The sequence below is a fragment of the Oncorhynchus gorbuscha genome, linkage group LG16 (assembly GCF_021184085.1).
Source record: "Oncorhynchus gorbuscha isolate QuinsamMale2020 ecotype Even-year linkage group LG16, OgorEven_v1.0, whole genome shotgun sequence".
NCBI lineage: Eukaryota > Metazoa > Chordata > Actinopteri > Salmoniformes > Salmonidae > Oncorhynchus > Oncorhynchus gorbuscha.
The window spans coordinates 61,034,066-61,052,787 of NC_060188.1; the positions used below are offsets into that span (position 1 = coordinate 61,034,066).

Here is an 18,722-nt window from a genome sequence, read left to right on the forward strand (position 1 = left end):
TGCGTGCACACCATCCACCGCTTCCGAGTACATTACTCTCTAATGTTCAGTCTGGATAATAAAGTAGACGAGCTCAGGGCGAGGATCTTCTTCCAAAGACACATCAGGGATTGTAACATACTCTGTTTCACGGAAACATGGCTCTCTCGGGATATAATGTCCCGGTCCATGCAGCCATCTGGGTTCTCAGTACATCACGCAGACAGAAATGAAGAAGAAAGACGCGGGTGTATGTTTCATGATTAAACACTCATGGTGTGATAACATACAGAAACTCAAGTCCTTTTGTACGCCTGACCTAGAATACCTCAATCAAATAACGAACAAATGATCTCCCAAGAGAATTCTCTTCGGTTATAGTCAAGGCAGTGTATATTCCCCTTGAAGCCGATATCACGACGGCCCTCAAAGAACTACATTGGACTTTATGCAAACTGGAAACAACACATCCTGATGCGGTATTTATTGGAGCTAGGGATTTTAACAAAGCAAATTTGAGGAAAACGCAACCGAAGTTCTACCAACACATTGACTGTAGTACTCACGCTGGTAAAACATCGGACCACTGTTACTCAACTTTTTGAAATGCCTACAAGGCCCTCCCCCACCCTCACGTTGGAAAATCTGATCACGACTCCCAAATAGGAAGTACCTGTGCTAAGGTCTATTCAACACTGGTCTGACCAATTGGCATTCCTACTTTAAGATTGTTTTGATCACGAAGACTTGGATATGTTCTGTAGCCTCTGAGAATAAACACTGATGAATACACGGATACAGTGACTGAATTCGTCAGGAAGTGTATAAGAGATGTACCCACTGACTATAAAAACTCCCCAAACTAGAAACCTTGGATAGATGGTAGCATTAGCGCAAAACTGAAAGCGCGAACCACCACATTTAACCATGAAAAGGTGACAGGAATATGGCCGAATACAAACGGTGTTGCTATCAAACAGGCAACACATCAGCACAGAAACAAAGTGGAGTCAAAAGTCAGACACGAGACATATGTGGCAGGGTCTACAGACAATCATGGACAATAAAGGGAAAACCAGCCACGTCGCGGACATTGACGTCTTGCTTCCGGACAAGCTAAGCACCTTCTTCGCCCGATTTGAGGATAACCGACATGGCCCGCTACCAAGGACTGTGGGCTCTCCTTCTTCCATGGCCGATGTGAGTAAGACATTTAAGCGTGTTAACCTCTCGCAAGGCTGCCAGTCCTTCAGTATCCCTAGCCGCATCCTCAGAGAATGCGCTGACCAGCTGGCTGGAGTGTTTACGGACATATTCAATCTCTCCCTATCCCAGTCTGCTTCCCCCACTTGGTTCAATATGTCCACCATTGTTCCTGTACCCAAGAACTAAATGAATATCGCGCCGTAGCACTCACTTCTGTAATTACGCTATGCAGAGAGAGAGAGTGTGAGTACACAGTGTCATTCAGCATGTCATTTCCAGTCACAACTTGCAGTCTTGTTTACGTGTTGCTGTGCGTTTTGTTGCCAACCTTACTTTGCTACCTGACAACTTTACGTTTTTTAGTTTTTAAGTACCGTTTATATTTTCAGTTTTTCCCTCAACTTTTTTTTCATTAAACGTTTTCACTCTGAACGCTTTATCTGGACATGGTTCTTCAGGACTTCCAACAGTAGTAACTTCATCTTCAAATAATATTTTTTTGCAGGAATCTCTTTGCGAATGATTTTGCCGAAGATGGTATCTCCGCCGGGCTGGGCAACCTGAGCTTTTGGAAGTTCAGGTTGGAAGTAGTAACATTAACATGATGCCTTCTAATTGCAGCCGCTGTACTCATAATATACAGGAGAACGATCGCCTTACGGCGAGGATAGCTGTGCTTCAGACGCAATCGTTAGGCAAGGCTAATTTCAGTGTAGGAAAGGATGAAGGACTTCAAAGGCAGTTTTAGTCAGTGAACTAATCACTGATCATAATCTTGATGTGATTGGCCTGACTGAAACATGGCTCAAGCCTGATTAATTTACTGTGTTAAATGAGGCCTCACCTCCTGGTTACACTAGTGACCATATCCCCCGTGCATCCCGCAAAGGCCTGGGTGTTGCTAACATTTACGATAGCAAATTTCAATTTACAAAAAAAATCCAGACGTTTTCGTCTTTTGAGCTTCTAGACATGAAATCTATGCAGCCCACTTTTATAGCTACTGTTTACAGGCCTCCTGGGCCATATACAGCGTTCCTCACTGAGTTCCCTGAATTCCTATCGGACTTTGAAGTCATAGCAGATAATATTCAAATTTTGGGTGATTTTAACATTCACATGGAAAAGTCCACAGCCCCACTCCAAAAGGTTTTCGGAGCCATCATTGACTCAGTGGGTTTTATCCAACACGTCTCTGGACCTAGTTTTGTCCCATGGAATAAATGTTGTGGAACGTAATGTTTTTCCTCATAATCCTGAACTATCGTACCACCATTTTATTACATTTGCAATCGCAACAAATAATCTGCTCAGACCCCAACCAAGGAGCATCAAAAGTCGTGCTATAAATTCTCAGACAACCCAAAGATTCCTTGATGCCCTTCCAGACTCCCTGTGCCTACCCAAGGACGTCAGAAGACAAAAATAATTTAACCACCTAACTGAGGAACTCAATTTAACCTTGCGCAATACCCTAGATGCGGGTTGCACCCCAAAAACTAAAACCATTTGTAATAATGAACTAGCTCCCTGGTATACAGAAAATACCAGAGCTCTGAAGCAAGCTTCCAGAAAATTGGAACGGAAATGGCACCACAACAAACTGGAAGGCTTCCGACTAGCTTGGAAAGACAGTACCGTGCAGTATCGAAGAGCCCTCACTGCTGCTCGATCATCCTATTTTTCCAACTTAAATGAGAAAAATAAGAACAATCCGAAGTTTATTTTTGATACTGTCGCAAAGCTAACTAAAAAGCAGCATTCCCCAAGAGAGGATGGCTTTCACTTCAGCAGTAATAAATTCATGAACTTCTTTGAGGAAAAGATCATGATCATTAGAAAGCAAATTACGGACTCCTCTTTAAATCTGCGAATTGGACCTAGGATCAAGAGAGACACTCAAGTGTTTTAGTACTATATCTCTTGACACAATGATGAAAATAATCATGGCCTCTAAACCTTCAAGCTGCAAACTGGACTCTATTCCAACTAAACTACTGAAACAGCTGCTTCCTGTGCTTGGCCCTCCTATGTTGAACATAATAAATGGCTCTCTATCCACCGGATGTGTACCAAACTCACTAAAAGTGGCAGTAATAAAGCCTCTCTTGAAAAAGCCAAACCTTGACCCAGAAAATAAATTAAAACTATCGGCCTATATCGAATCTTCCATTCCGCTCAAACATTTTAGAAAAAGCTGTTGCGCAGCAATTCACTGCCTCCCTGAAGACAAAACAATGTATATGAAATGCTTCAGTCTGGTTTTAGACCCCATCATAGCACTGAGACTGCACTTGTGAACGTGGTAAATGACCTTTTAATGGCGTCAGACCGATGCTCTGCATGTGTCCTCGTGCTCCTAGACCTTAGTGCTGCTTTTGATACAATCAATCACCACATTCTTCTGGAGAGATTGGACCTGAGCCCTAGGACCATGCCTCAGGACTACCTGGCATGATGACACCTTGCTGTCCCCAGTCCACCTGGCCATGCTGCTGCTCCGGTTTAAACTGTTCTGCCTGTGAGTATGGAACCCTGACCTGTTCTTTTCAACTCTCTAGAGACAGCAGGAGCAGTAGAGATACTCTTAATGATCGGCTATGAAAAGCCAACTGACATTTACTCCTGAGGTGCTGACTTTTGCTGAACCCTCGACAACTACTGTGATTATTATTATTTGACCATGCTGGTCATTTATGAACATTTGAACATCTTGACCATGTTCTGTTATAATCTCCACCCGGCACAGCCAGAAGAGGACTGGCCACCCCTCATAGCCTGGTTCCTCTCTAGGTTTCTTCCTAGGTTTTGGCCTTTCTAGGGAGTTTGTCCTAGCCACCGTGCTTGTACACCTGCATTGCTTGCTGTTTGGGGTTTTAAGCTGGGTGTCTGTACAGCACTTTGAGATATCACCTGATGTAAGAAGGGCTAAAAAATACATTTGATTTGATCATGAAGTGCTTTGTGAGGCTAGTTAAGGATCATATCACCTCTACCTTACCACCTCTACCTTACCTGACACCCTAGACCCACTTCAATTCGCTTTTTGATCACCCATGACTGCGTGGCCACACATGCCTCCAACACAACGGTAGAGGGCCTGATTACCAACAATGACAGCCTACAGGGAGGAAGTAGGGTCCCTAGCAGAGTGGAGCCAGGAAAATAACCTCTCACTTAACGTCAACAAAAGAAAAGGAGCTGATCGTGTACTTCAGGAAACAGCATTTGGAGCACTCCCATATCCTCATCGATGAGACTGCAATGGAGAAGGTGGAAAGCTTCAAGTTCCTCTGCCTAGACATCACTGACAAACTGAAATGTTCCACCCACACAGAAAGTGTGGTGAAGAAGACACAACAGCACCTCTTCAACCTCAGGAGGCTAAAGAAATTTGGCTTGGTCCTGAAACCCCCCACAAACTTTTACATATGCACAATTAAGAGCATCCTGTCGGGCTGTATCACTGCCTGGTACAGCAACTGCACCGCCTGCAATCGCAGGGCTCTCCAGAAGGGAGTGCGGTCTGCACAACGCATCACCGGTTGCAAACTACCAAGTACATCAACCACCCAAGCCATGGCCTGTACACCCCGTTATCATCCAGAAGGTGAGGTCAGTACAGGTGCATCAAAGCTGGGACCGAGAGACTGAAAAACAGCTTCTATCTCAAGGCCATCAGACTGTTAAACAGCCACCACTAACATTGAATGGCTGCTGCCAACATACTGACTCAACTCCAGCCACTTTAATAATGGGAATTGATGGGAATTGATGTAAAATATATCACTAGCCACTTTAAACAATGCTACTTAATATAACATTTACATACCCTACATTATTAATCTCATATGTATATGTATATACTGTACTCTATATCATCTACTGCATCTACCATCAGACTCTTAAATAGCCATCACTAGCCGGCTCCTCAACACTGGGGCCCCACAGAGGTGCGTTCTGAGCCCTCTCCTGTACTCCCTGTTCACCCACGACTGCATGGCCACGCACGCCTCCAACTCAATCATCAAGTTTGCGGACGACACTACAGTGGTAGGCTTGATTACCAACAACGACGGGACAGCCTACAGGGAGGAGGTGAGGGCCCCCGGAGTGTGGTGTCAGGAAAATAACCTCACACTCAACGTCAACAAAACTAAGGAGATGATTGTGGACTTCAGGAAACAGCAGAGGGAACACCCCCCTATCCACATCGATGGGACAGTAGTGGAGAGGGTAGTAAGTTTTAAGTTCCTCGGCGTACACATCACAGACAAACTGAATTGGTCCACCCACACAGACAGCATCGTGAAGAAGGAGCAGCAGCGTCTCTTCAACCTCAGGAGGCTGAAGAAATTTGGCTTGTCACCAAAAGCACTCACAAATTTCTACAGATGCACAATCGAGAGCATCCTGTCGGGCTGTATTACCACCTGGTATGGCAACTGCTCCGCCCACAACCGTAAGGCTCTCCAGAGGGTAGTGAGGTCTGCACAATGCATCACCTAGGGCAAACTACCTACCCTCCAGGACACCTACACCACCGGATGTCACAGGAAGGCCATAAAGATCATCAAGGACAACAACCACCCGAGCCACTGCCTGTTCACCCCGCTATCTTCCAGAAGGCAAGGTCAGTACAGGTGCATCAAAGCTGGGACCGAGAGACTGAAAAACAGCTTCTATCTCAAGGCCATCAGACTGTTAAACAGCCACCACTAACATTGAATGGCTGCTGCCAACATACTGACTCAACTCCAGCCACTTTAATAATGGGAATTATTACCACGTGTATAGCGATGTGTGGGCATGAAGTGTGCTGACATCAACGTTGTGAACAGGGCGGTGGGGATATGGTATGGGCAAGCATAAGCTACAGACAACCAACTCATTTGCATTTTATCTATGGCAATTTGAATGCACAGAGATACCGTGACGAGATCCTGAGGCTCATTGTCATGCCACTCATCAGCCGCCATCACCTCATGGTTCAGCATGATAATGCACGGTCCCATTTCGAAAGGATCTGTACATAATTCCTGGAAGCTGAAAATGTCCACAGTTTGTCCATGGCATGCATATCCACCAGGCATGTCACCCATTGAACATGTTTGGGATGGTCTGTGTCATGTTTGTCATTTATTATCATGTCTTGTCCCTGTGCTCCCCATTCTGTTCGTTTCCCTCTGCTGGTCTTATTGGGTTCTTTCCCTCTTTCTATCCCTCTCTCTCCCCCTCCCCCCTCTCACTCTCTCGCTCTCTCTTCTCTCTATCGTTCCGTTCCTGCTCCCAGCTGTTCCTATTCCCCTAATCATCATTTAGTCTTCCCACACCTGTTCCCGATCCTTTCCCCTGATTAGAGTCCCTATTTATTCCTTTGTGTTCCGTTCCTGTCCCGTCGGTTCCTTGTTTAGTATTCACCGTGCTGTGATTGTGTTTCGCCCTGTCCTGTCGTGTTTTTTGCCTTCATCAGATGCTGCGTGTGAGCAGGTGTCTCTGTCAACTACGGCCTGCGCCTACCCGAAGCGACCTGCAGTCTGTGGCCGCTTCTCTTGTTATTCCCCTCTACAGACTAGAGGATTTCTGTTATTCCCTGTTTGGACTTGAATAAACTCTGTTTCTGTTAAGTCGCTTTTGGGTCCTCTATCACCAGCATGACAGAAGGAACCGACCAAGGAATGGACCCAGCGACTTCAGACGCTCGTTACACTGCCGTCAAGATCCAAGGAGCCATGCTCGGCAGACACGAGCAGGAATTGTCTGCTGCTCGCCATGCCGTGGAGAACCTGGCCGCTCAGGTTTCCGACCTCTCTGGACAGTTCCAGAGTCTACGTCTCGTGCCACCTGTTACTTCCTGGCCTGCCGAGCCTCCAGAACCTAGGGTTAATAACCCACCTTGCTACTCCGGGCAGCCCACTGAGTGCCGCTCCTTTCTCACGCAGTGTGAGATTGTGTTCTCTCTCCAACCCAACACATACTCTAGAGAGAGAGCTCGGGTTGCTTACGTCATTTCACTCCTTACTGGCCGGGCTCGAGAATGGGGCACAGCTATCTGGGAGGCAAGGGCTGATTGCTCTAACAAGTTCCAGAACTTTAAAGAGGAGATGATTCGGGTTTTTGACCGTTCAGTTTTTGGTAGGGAGGCTTCTAGGGCCCTGGCTTCCTTATGCCAAGGTGAACGGTCCATAACGGATTATTCTATTGAGTTTCGCACTCTTGCTGCCTCTAGTGAGTGGAACGAGCCGGCGCTGCTCGCTCGTTTTCTGGAGGGACTCCACGCAGTGGTTAAGGATGAGATTCTCTCCCGGGAGGTTCCTTCAGATGTGGACTCTTTGATTGCTCTCGCCATCCGCATAGAACGACGGGTAGATCTTCGTCACCGGGCTCGTGGAAGAGAGCTCGCATCAACGGTGTTTCCCTGCTCCGCATCGCAACCATCTCCCTCCTCTGGCTTTGAGACTGAGCCCATGCAGCTGGGAGGGATTCGCATCTCGACTAAGGAGAGGGAACGGAGGATCACCAACCGCCTGTGCCTCTATTGCGGAGTTGCTGGACATTTTGTTAATTCATGTCCAGTAAGAGGCCAGAGCCCATCAGTAAGCGGAGGGCTACTGGTGAGCGCTACTACTCAGGTCTCTTCATCTAGATCTTGTACTACTATGTCGGTCCATCTACGCTGGACCGGTTCGGGTGCTACATGCAGTGCCTTGATTGACTCTGGGGCTGAGGGTTGTTTCATGGACGAAGCATGGGTTCGGAAACATAACATTCCTTTCAGACCGTTAGACAAGCCTACGCCCATGTTTGCCTTAGATGGTAGTCATCTTCCCAGTATCAAATTTGAGACACTACCTTTAACTCTCACAGTATCTGGTAACCACAGTGAGACTATTTCTTTTTTGATTTTCCGTTCACCGTTTACACCTGTTGTTTTGGGTCATCCCTGGCTAGTATGTCATAATCCTTCTATTAATTGGTCTAGTAATTCTATCCTATCCTGGAACGTTTCTTGTCATGTGAAGTGTTTAATGTCTGCCATCCCTCCCGTTTCTTCTGTCCCTACTTCTCAGGAGGAACCTGGCGATTTGACAGGAGTGCCGGAGGAATATCATGATCTGCGCACGGTCTTCAGTCGGTCCCGAGCCAACTCCCTTCCTCCTCACCGGTCGTATGATTGTAGTATTGATCTCCTTCCGGGGACCACTCCTCCTCGAGGTAGACTATACTCTCTGTCGGCTCCCGAACGTAAGGCTCTCGAGGATTATTTGTCTGTGTCTCTTGACGCCGGTACCATAGTGCCTTCTTCTTCTCCGGCCGGGGCGGGGTTCTTTTTTGTTAAGAAGAAGGACGGTACTCTGCGCCCCTGCGTGGATTATCGAGGGCTGAATGACATAACGGTTAAGAATCGTTATCCGCTTCCCCTTATGTCATCAGCCTTCGAGATTCTGCAGGGAGCCAGGTGCTTTACTAAGTTGGACCTTCGTAACGCTTACCATCTCGTGCGCATCAGAGAGGGGGACGAGTGGAAAACGGCGTTTAACACTCCGTTAGGGCATTTTGAGTACCGGGTTCTGCCGTTCGGTCTCGCCAATGCGCCAGCTGTTTTTCAGGCATTAGTTAATGATGTTCTGAGAGACATGCTGAACATCTTTGTTTTTGTCTATCTTGACGATATCCTGATTTTTTCTCCGTCACTCGAGATTCATGTTCAGCACGTTCGACGTGTTCTACAGCGCCTTTTAGAGAATTGTCTCTACGTAAAGGCTGAGAAGTGCTCTTTTCATGTCTCCTCCGTTACTTTTCTCGGTTCCGTTATTTCCGCTGAAGGCATTCAGATGGATTCCGCTAAGGTCCAAGCTGTCAGTGATTGGCCCGTTCCAAGGTCACGTGTCGAGTTGCAGCGCTTTTTAGGTTTCGCTAATTTCTATCGGCGTTCATTCGTAATTTCGGTCAAGTTGCTGCTCCTCTCACAGCTCTTACTTCTGTCAAGACGTGTTTTAAGTGGTCCGGTTCCGCCCAGGAGCTTTTGATCTTCTAAAAGAACGTTTTACGTCCGCTCCTATCCTCGTTACTCCTGACGTCACTAGACAATTCATTGTCGAGGTTGACGCTTCAGAGGTAGGCGTGGGAGCCATTCTATCCCAGCGCTTCCAGTCTGACGATAAGGTTCATCCTTGCGCTTATTTTTCTCATCGCCTGTCGCCATCTGAGCGCAACTATGATGTGGGTAACCGTGAACTGCTCGCCATCCGCTTAGCCCTAGGCGAATGGCGACAGTGGTTGGAGGGGGCGACCGTTCCTTTGTCGTTTGGACAGACCATAAGAACCTTGAGTACATCCGTTCTGCCAAACGACTTAATGCCCGTCAAGCTCGTTGGGCGTTGTTTTTCGCTCGTTTCGACTTTGTGATTTCTTACCGTCCGGGTAGCAAGAACACCAAGCCTGATGCCTTATCCCGTCTGTTTAGTTCTTCTGTGGCTTCTACTGATCCCGAGGGGATTCTTCCTTATGGGCGTGTTGTCGGGTTAACAGTCTGGGGAATTGAAAGACAGGTTAAGCAAGCACTCACGCACACTGCGTCGCGCGCGCTTGTCCTAGTAACCTCCTTTTCGTTCCTGTTTCCACTCGTCTGGCTGTTCTTCAGTGGGCTCACTCTGCCAAGTTAGCTGGTCATCCCGGTGTTCGAGGCACTCTTGCGTCTATTCGCCAGCGCTTTTGGTGGCCGACTCAGGAGCGTGACACGCGCCGTTTCGTGGCTGCTTGTTCGGACTGCGCGCAGACTAAGTCGGGTAACTCTCCTCCTGCCGGTCGTCTCAGACCGCTCCCCATTCCTTCTCGACCATGGTCTCACATCGCCTTAGGCTTCACTACCGGTCTGCCTTTGTCTGCGGGGAGGACTGTGAGAGCCGCCAATAAACGCAGGATTAAGAGTCCAAGGTATTGTTGCGGCCAGAGAGTGTGGCTTTCCACTCGCAACCTTCCTCTTACGACAGCTTCTCGTAAGTTGACTCCGCGGTTCATTGGTCCGTTCCGTGTCTCCCAGGTCGTCAATCCTGTCGCTGTGCGACTGCTTCTTCCGCGACATCTTCGTCGCGTCCATCCTGTCTTCCATGTCTCCTGTGTTAAGCCCTTTCTTCGCACCCCCGTTCGTCTTCCCTCCCCCTCCCGTCCTTGTCGAGAGCGCACCTATTTACAAGGTACATAAGATCATGGACATGCGTTCTCGGGGACGGGGTCACCAATACTTAGTGGATTGGGAGGGTTACGGTCCTGAGGAGAGGAGTTGGGTTCCGTCTCGGGACGTGCTGGACCGTTCACTCATCGATGATTTCCTCCGTTGCCGCCAGGATTCCTCCTCGAGTGCGCCAGGAGGCGCTCGGTGAGTGGGGGGGTACTGTCATGTTTGTCATTTATTATCATGTCTTGTCCCTGTGCTCCCCATTCTGTTCGTTTCCCTCTGCTGGTCTTATTGGGTTCTTTCCCTCTTTCTATCCCTCTCTCTCCCCCTCCCCTCTCACTCTCTCGCTCTCTCTTCTCTCTATCGTTCCGTTCCTGCTCCCAGCTGTTCCTATTCCCCTAATCATCATTTAGTCTTCCCACACCTGTTCCCGATCCTTTCCCCTGATTAGAGTCCCTATTTATTCCTTTGTGTTCCGTTCCTGTCCCGTCGGTTCCTTGTTTAGTATTCACCGTGCTGTGATTGTGTTTCGCCCTGTCCTGTCGTGTTTTTTGCCTTCATCAGATGCTGCGTGTGAGCAGGTGTCTCTGTCAACTACGGCCTGCGCCTACCCGAAGCGACCTGCAGTCTGTGGCCGCTTCTCTTGTTATTCCCCTCTACAGACTAGAGGATTTCTGTTATTCCCTGTTTGGACTTGAATAAACTCTGTTTCTGTTAAGTCGCTTTTGGGTCCTCTATCACCAGCATGACAGTCTGGATTTACGAGTATGACAGCGGGTTCCAGTTCCCACCAATATCGAACTTCACACAACCATTGAAGAGCAGTGAGACAACATTGCACAGGCCACAATCAACAGCCTGATGGCAAATGGTGGTCACACCAGGTACTGACTGTATTTCTAGTCCATGCTCCTACTGCTGTTTTAGGTATCTGTGACCAACAGATGCATACCTGTATTCCCAGTCATGTGAAATCTATATATTAGGGCCTAATGAATTTATTTCAAATAATTGATTTCCTCCCATGAACTAAATTGTTGCATGTTGCCTTTATATTTTGACTTAGCATAGATTAAGGACCCCACTAATGTGAGTGTAAAGAACAAGGATATTTAGTGGGTTTTAGGATCCAACAATATAATTAATTCAGGTTCTCTAAGGCAGACACAGTGGTCAACACTCTAAAAAATCCTTATCTGTGTGTTAGATTAAGTTCAGTGGATTCTGCAATTGAATGACAACTGACATCCAAGGCAGCCTCACTACATGAATTAAAACCGTATCAATTCAGAAACAAAACCAGACACCTCACATAACCCGTTCAGAGACTACTCAGATGTATCTAAAGTAGGGATATGTTGACAACAACTTTTTACAATATTTTGCTGCTACTTCAGAGTACTGCCCAATCAGTACTCTATCAACAGTGATACCTCAGAAATGGCTTGTAAAATATTCACTGCCAACATTATAGGACTTTTGCAGTTATTTCAGTAAAATCTTGCTTTGTTACTTCATCTATGCATAGTCACAGATCCCACACACACACACAGAGCCAAACCTCCAATGAACCCTTGTTTAAATCACACTCACACTCAAAATGGCACTACATCCCTACCGTTGCAGATGTTTTCACAATGGTAAGTCCTTTCGTTTTTCAGAGGTAAACCTTGACTGGATTTGTGTCTCCCTGGGAATATTTTCAGTGTTTCCAATCCCGGCCATATACGGACGTCTCCCCTTCTGAATGGTAATGTCCCAGGCATAACAGCAGAGAGAGAGGGAGGCCATGTCAAACTCAGCTGTCTGGACTTATCACCATGTTTCAGTGTGCAGACAGACTTCCTGACTGGGTCAGTAGGCTATTTTAAGGTAGAGGTTATAAAATAGGACCTCTGCTGACACACAACTCCATCTGATGTCAGAAGGGAGTGTCCAAGGTGCAACGGAAAGGGTTGCAGATGGACTCAAAGTCTCTTTATTTAAGGTTGTAGGCTGCTGACACACTACATTACATTGCTATAGATTACTTCATTGTTGGGGTTAGAGCTTGCAAGAAAGGCTGTAATTGTGACATAAAAATTTGAAACGTGTACATTATACATGAATTAATGAGGAGACACTTTCAAATACAGACAATTACTGTGGTGTGGTGCCAGGACACCATTCTCATCGACTGGACTGCAGTGGAGCAGGTTGAGAGCTACAAGTTCCGTGGTGTCCACATCACCAACAAACTAACATGGTCCAAGCACACCAAGACAGTTGTGAAGAGGGAACGACAAAACCTATTCCCCCTCAGGATACTGAAAAGATTTGGCATGGGTCCTCAAAAGGTTCTACAGCCGCACCATCGAGAGCATCCAGACTGGTTGCATCACTGCCTGCTATGGTAACTGCTCGACCTCCGACTGCAAGGCACTACAGAGGGTAGGACGAATGGCCCAGTACATCACTGGGGCCAAGCTTCCTGCCATCCAGGACCTCTATACCAGACAGTGTCAGAGGAAGGCCCTAAAAATTGACAAAGATTCCAGTCACTCGAGTTATAGACTGTTCTCTCTGCTACAGCACGGCAAGCTGTACCGGAGAGCCAAGTCAAGGTCCAAGAGCCTTCTAAACAGCTTCTACCCCCAAGCCATAAGACTCCTGAACATCTCGTCAAATGGCTATCCAGACTATTTGCAGTGCGCCCCCAACCCCTCTTTAACGCACTGCTCCTCTCTTTTTTCATCTATGCATAGTCACTTTAATAACTCTACCTACATGTACATATTACCTCAACTAACCAGTGCCCCACACATTGACTCTGTACTGGTACCCCCCCCCGTATATAGTCTCGCTATTGTTATTTTACTGCTGCTCCTTAATTACTTGTTACTTTTATCTCTTATTCTTATCATCATTTTGTTTTAACTGCATTGTTGGTTAGGGGCTCATAAGTAAGCATTTCCCTGTAAGGTCTACCTACACCTGTTGTATTCGGTGCATGTGACTAATAGCATTTGATTTGATTACTATCATGTGAAATACAACAAGAAAATAGTCATCTGTCAGCTATAGGACACATTTGTGTGGTACTCACAATGCTCTATTAAAAGCTTACCAATTCACTACAAAGGGCTGGAACAGAAACTATTGCATACTATTGCATACTAATTTACTATTGCAAATTATTTTCTATGTATCACATCTGACATTAATATGCACTGAGTGTGTCAGTTAGCCTGCGAGCAGCTAGCTTCAACTAGCCTCAGAGCTGCCGAGGGCTGACGTGGGGGCAGCAACCTAATGAAACAGTGTCATGCTAACGCTACCGCTAATGTCAAACTAGCCTGGCATTGTGGAGTGATGCTGCTACTGGTGCATGGCCCTTGCTTTGTTGTATTACACCACCGACGCCTCCTGGGCAGGAGAATAAAGGCTGCTGTCTGTAATTCAATGAGCCAAGCTGGCTCTCTGGCCCCTGGAGCAGCGTCTGACAATTAATACAAGTGGCAGCAGAGGCTCCTCTTGCTAGCAAGGACAGATCTACAGATCTACACAGCTGTGGCAGAGGGAGGTTGTGACATGAGTGTAGTACAGAATGTGATATAACAAAACTGATGAGTATAGTAGCCAATGAGACGAATCTGCTCCATAAACTGGAGTACAGTATGATATAAGGATTAGCTTTGTGCATGATTGAGAGGGATAAACAGCCATTTGAATAACACAGTATCAGTCCCTGTAACCATGAGACTGTTTTCTCACCGAAGTCATTTCAGAGGTTGACAACCAGGTCACTCCTAATGCCTCAACGCAATGTTCATTGGGTGAAAAGTTCTGCATCATACATCTCCACCAATTACACTTCATTTTAGTTCTCTCACATGATTACAAAAGGATTCATCACAACAACACTGAGTTTAAGAGAGGACAGAATTGCAGATAGTAGATTTTCCATCCTGCACTTTTGCAACAGACAATTCTGAAATCAAGTGTCCACTCCATCCAATCAATGCAGAAAATCTATCTGCAATGATAAAATGAAGGTTACAGTTCCATGTGGGTTTTCAGACCACCGACCTAACACCCAGCTAGATTCATTGAACTGGACGTTGGTACATTCAGTTTGTACTGATTATGTTCTGCCCTGTCAGCTGTCAGTGGCTGGGCGAGTGCCGGCCGATTTCAGGTAAGCTTTTGTCAACCGAGGCATTCTAACGAGGTTTGGCCGTCAGGGTCCATTTATCTAACACGTGTAGACAATTGGCATGGCTCTGGATTTTCTGTCTTTTTTTCCTCTGTCTATTAAATTCCCCACAACTGCCAAAGGATGAGTGGACTGGAGCATTGGGACTGAATTGGTACACATAAACACACACCTATGCACATATGGACACGCACACACACACAAATACATAAACAGACCTAAATATGCAAGTATGCATGCATGCAGACACACAAACACACATGCACGCATGTTGGTGTACACATACACACACCTCACACATCTGCAGAACAGCACTGTACGAGAAATGTCAAAACCTAAATAATTTCCCCATGCCTCCAGATAAACAGGAGCTTATGGACGGCTATTACACAGGTGGAGATAATCCTTAAACAGATTTTCACAGCCTGTCATGACAAATCACGACCATGTAGATGTCTTTTCATTTTTGCTTTATGTTAGAAATGGATTGTATCTGCGTTGAGGGATTTAGAAAAAGATAGAAAACACTTACATTTAATAAGAAGTGGAGGAGAAAAAACAACAAGCTATGTTTACATCTGAGGTTACGTCGATGTCAAAGTTTCAAAGAAACAAAGTTGCCTCTGTTGACTTTATTCACACCAACTCTGTCACTTCAGCTTCGTGCCATTCCTGCCCAGGGCTCGGGGAGAAAAATGTTGGCAGATAAAAGCACCAAAAAGTGACTCTCTCTGGAGGCAAATGACTCCTCTGTGAAGGTAGTAGCCTGCTGCTTGACCTTGATAGCAAATACTGCATTCTGAAATAAATATTCAGTGAGTAAAGAGTGATGGTGCGAGCCTCCTTGCAGTGAGATAAGGTATATATATTTGGAGGGAGGCGAAATACAGTGGACCAAACATATAGGGGTCCCACTATATCGGATATATTTATTCTAATGAACAAGCTCATTAGCAATTTTTTCATTATTCCCCAAGCATATTATTAGGAAATATGCATTTATTTTCACAAGATACTAGGCCTGAAAGTATATGTAGTGAAAACATTCAAAACATTGAGTCTAAGCAAAAGAAGCCTGAGTAAATTAGAAATACATGGAGCATTCCCAAATCTCAGGACCAGAGCCGCCGGAAAATGTATGGCGAGACAGCAACAAAACTTTCAAAGCAGCAGCAACAAACACTTTTACCAGACATATTCATTAGTTCAAGTCATAGAAAAACGTTTTGCAATGGAATAGAAAGCAGGCGCTTCTTATTGGACAGATTGACATAGTACCTCCCCCAATTTCAGCCCGTTTGCCTCTGTTTTGTTGTGTGAATATAACCCTATTCCTGGGATTTCACGCTGTAACCACCCACGCTCGTTGCGATAGTTTGATTCACTTGTCAGGTCTCCTTTGCTACAGTTTACATTTCAGGTAAGCTTTTGTCAACCGAGGCATTCTAACGAGGTTTGGCCGTCAGGGTCCATTTATCTAACACGTGTAGACAATTGGCATGGCTCTGGATTTTCTGTCTTTTTTTCCTCTGTCTATTAAATTCCCCACAACTGCCAAAGGATGAGTGGACTGGAGCATTGGGACTGAATTGGTACACATAAACACACACCTATGCACATATGGACACGCACACACACACAAATACATAAACAGACCTAAATATGCAAGTATGCATGCATGCAGACACACAAACACACATGCACGCATATACAATTAACCACACCTCTCAACAACTATGTTTAGTTGCACCAACACCTCATTGTTTGACTCAGCACTCTGTGCTCAGGCTCCTCTCCGGTCTGTGGAATCCTAGTAGATTTTGACTTTGTGGCTGTGTTATCTAGTGGAAACACATTTGAATGGAAAACAAGGTATTTGTTAATTAAATGAGTTAATAAAAGCAGTTTAGGCGTCATCTATCTAGAATGATCCAATCTATAGCTAGCTAACAAAACTACTAACGTTGGCTTTAGAGTAGGCTAGATAGATAGCTAACATTAATAATTTTGACTCACTGTATTTTTTTTAATTGAACCTTTATTTAACTAGGCAAGTCAGTTAAGAACAAATTATTATTTACAATGGCCTAGGAACAGTGGGTTAACTGCCTTGTTCAGGTGCACAACAGATTTTTACCTTGTCAGCTCGGGATACGATCTAGCAACTTTTCAGGTTACTGGCACAACGTGCTAACCACTAGGATACCTGCCGCCCCATGGATAAATGTGTTTGGCACAGGATAAAGAAGATGAAACAATCTGCTTTTACCAAAGGCCACTGGATACTGAAGTTTCTGAAAAAGTTAGTCAGTCAGTTTGTTAGTCCATTAATATTTGTTGGCATATTACTTTATTTCCACTGCTGGTGATTATTCACAATTATACAATGGGTTGGTCTAATCCTGGATGCGTATTGGTTAAAACCACATTCCAACCACATTTCTGGATGCACTGTTTGCCGTGACTGTAAGTTGGCTAGCTAGCAAGCAAGGGATAAGAACGTTGCCAGCCAGTATGGCAATAGAACATTTAGACCAAACAACTGGGTAGCGTCTATAGATACAGAACAAAAAGACTTAACGACTGGGCCACCCGAACCGATAGAATGAATGACCAGCCGGCTTGGGTAGCAACCTTAGCTTTATGTTGGGACTATATCTCGTGGAATGATGAAGTAGCATAAATTAATTAATCAAAATAATGATTTTTATGGAAATATGTTGGTAACCCGTTGTATAAAAGTGACAGTGCCCTCGAAGACAGTGTTTTGTAAGATATATTAACACAGTTTGCCGGACCAGGCCAAACAACTTCTTCTCAGGCCTAACGTCCCCGTGCCAATATTTCCTCAACATTGGCTTCTCTCTCGGGCATTATCACTTAAATGTTTGTGGCAGAAAGGTCACTGTCTTGAATGTAAAAAAACTACAAATTCCACCAAAGAGCAGTCTACAAAGGTATGAACAAATTTGTCCAAATAGAAGAGACGGATGGCTAATGCAGAAAGAGAGAATAAATTCTAGCACCACCATAACTTTCACAAATAGACGTGCAGCCATGGTGTCAGTGTTTTTCGACAAGCCTACTAGCATAGAGACATCTACTGATAAGATCTGGTGGTGCAAGTTTGAATAGATTAGAATGCAATAGAATAAATGACATTCAATAAAATGTACTTCATGAAAAGGGGATATTATTTTTAATGAAAATTTTGAAAGTAGTTGATGTAATAATTGAATATATGGATTTTACAGGCAATCAGTTCCTACAATGAGCGCCAGGGAACCAACATCTGGTGGGCCATGAAATTCTCTGAAAGGCTGGTAATGGCTCACATTAATAACATAATCACAGCCACCCTGGACCCAACCAATTTGCATACAGCCCCAACAAATCAACAGATGAAGCAATCTCTATTGCACTCCACACTGCCCTCACCCACCTGGACAAAAGGAATACCTACAGTTGAAGTTAGAAGTTTACATACACTTAAGTTGGAGTCATTAAAACTTGTTTTTCAACCACCACAAATTTATTGTTGAACTATAGTTTTGGCAAGTCGGTTAGGACATCTACTTTGTGCATGACACAAGCAATATTTCCAACAATTGTTTACAGACAGATTATTTCACTGTATCACGTCTCTGTATTTGTGAAAGTTATGGTGGTGCTAGAATCTATTCTCCAGGCTAAGGTGTATGTAAACTTCCGACTTCAACTGTATGTAAGTATGTGTTTATTGACTACAGCTCGCATTCAACTCTATAGTCCCCTCCAAGCTCATCACCAAGCTCAGGACCCTGGGACTGATTTTGGACAGAAAAGGACACTGGGCACAGCCTGGTGAATATCGACGCCCCAAAGAAGAACTGGAGGGGACATAAGCGGAGAGGCGCTGGTATGAAGAGGCAGCACGGCGACGCGGATGGAAGCCCGAGAGTCAGCCCCAAAAAATGTATTGGGGGGGGGGCTCACAGGGAGTATGGCTACGCCAGGTAGGAAACCTGTGCAAACTTCCTGTGCTTACCGGGGGGCTAAAGAGACCGGGCAGGCACCGTGTTATGCTATGGAGCGCACGGTGTCTCCAGTGCGGGTGCATAGCCCGGTGCGGTACATACCAGCTCTTTGTATTGGCTGGGCTAGAGTGGGCATCGAGCCAAGTAA

The 18,722-nt window shown here is 45.5% G+C and overlaps 1 protein-coding gene across 1 annotated transcript in view; it reads right to left on the reverse strand.

Moving 5' to 3' along the window:
- Nucleotides 1-12,119, reverse strand: part of LOC124000342 (delta-sarcoglycan-like) — a 313,303-nt gene extending 301,184 nt beyond the window's left edge. Inside the window, exon 1 of the mRNA XM_046306630.1 lies at nucleotides 11,982-12,119. The gene's annotated coding sequence lies outside the window, so the exon portion shown is untranslated. The remainder of the gene's footprint in view (nucleotides 1-11,981) is intronic.
- Between the last annotated feature and the right edge of the window lie 6,603 nt (nucleotides 12,120-18,722).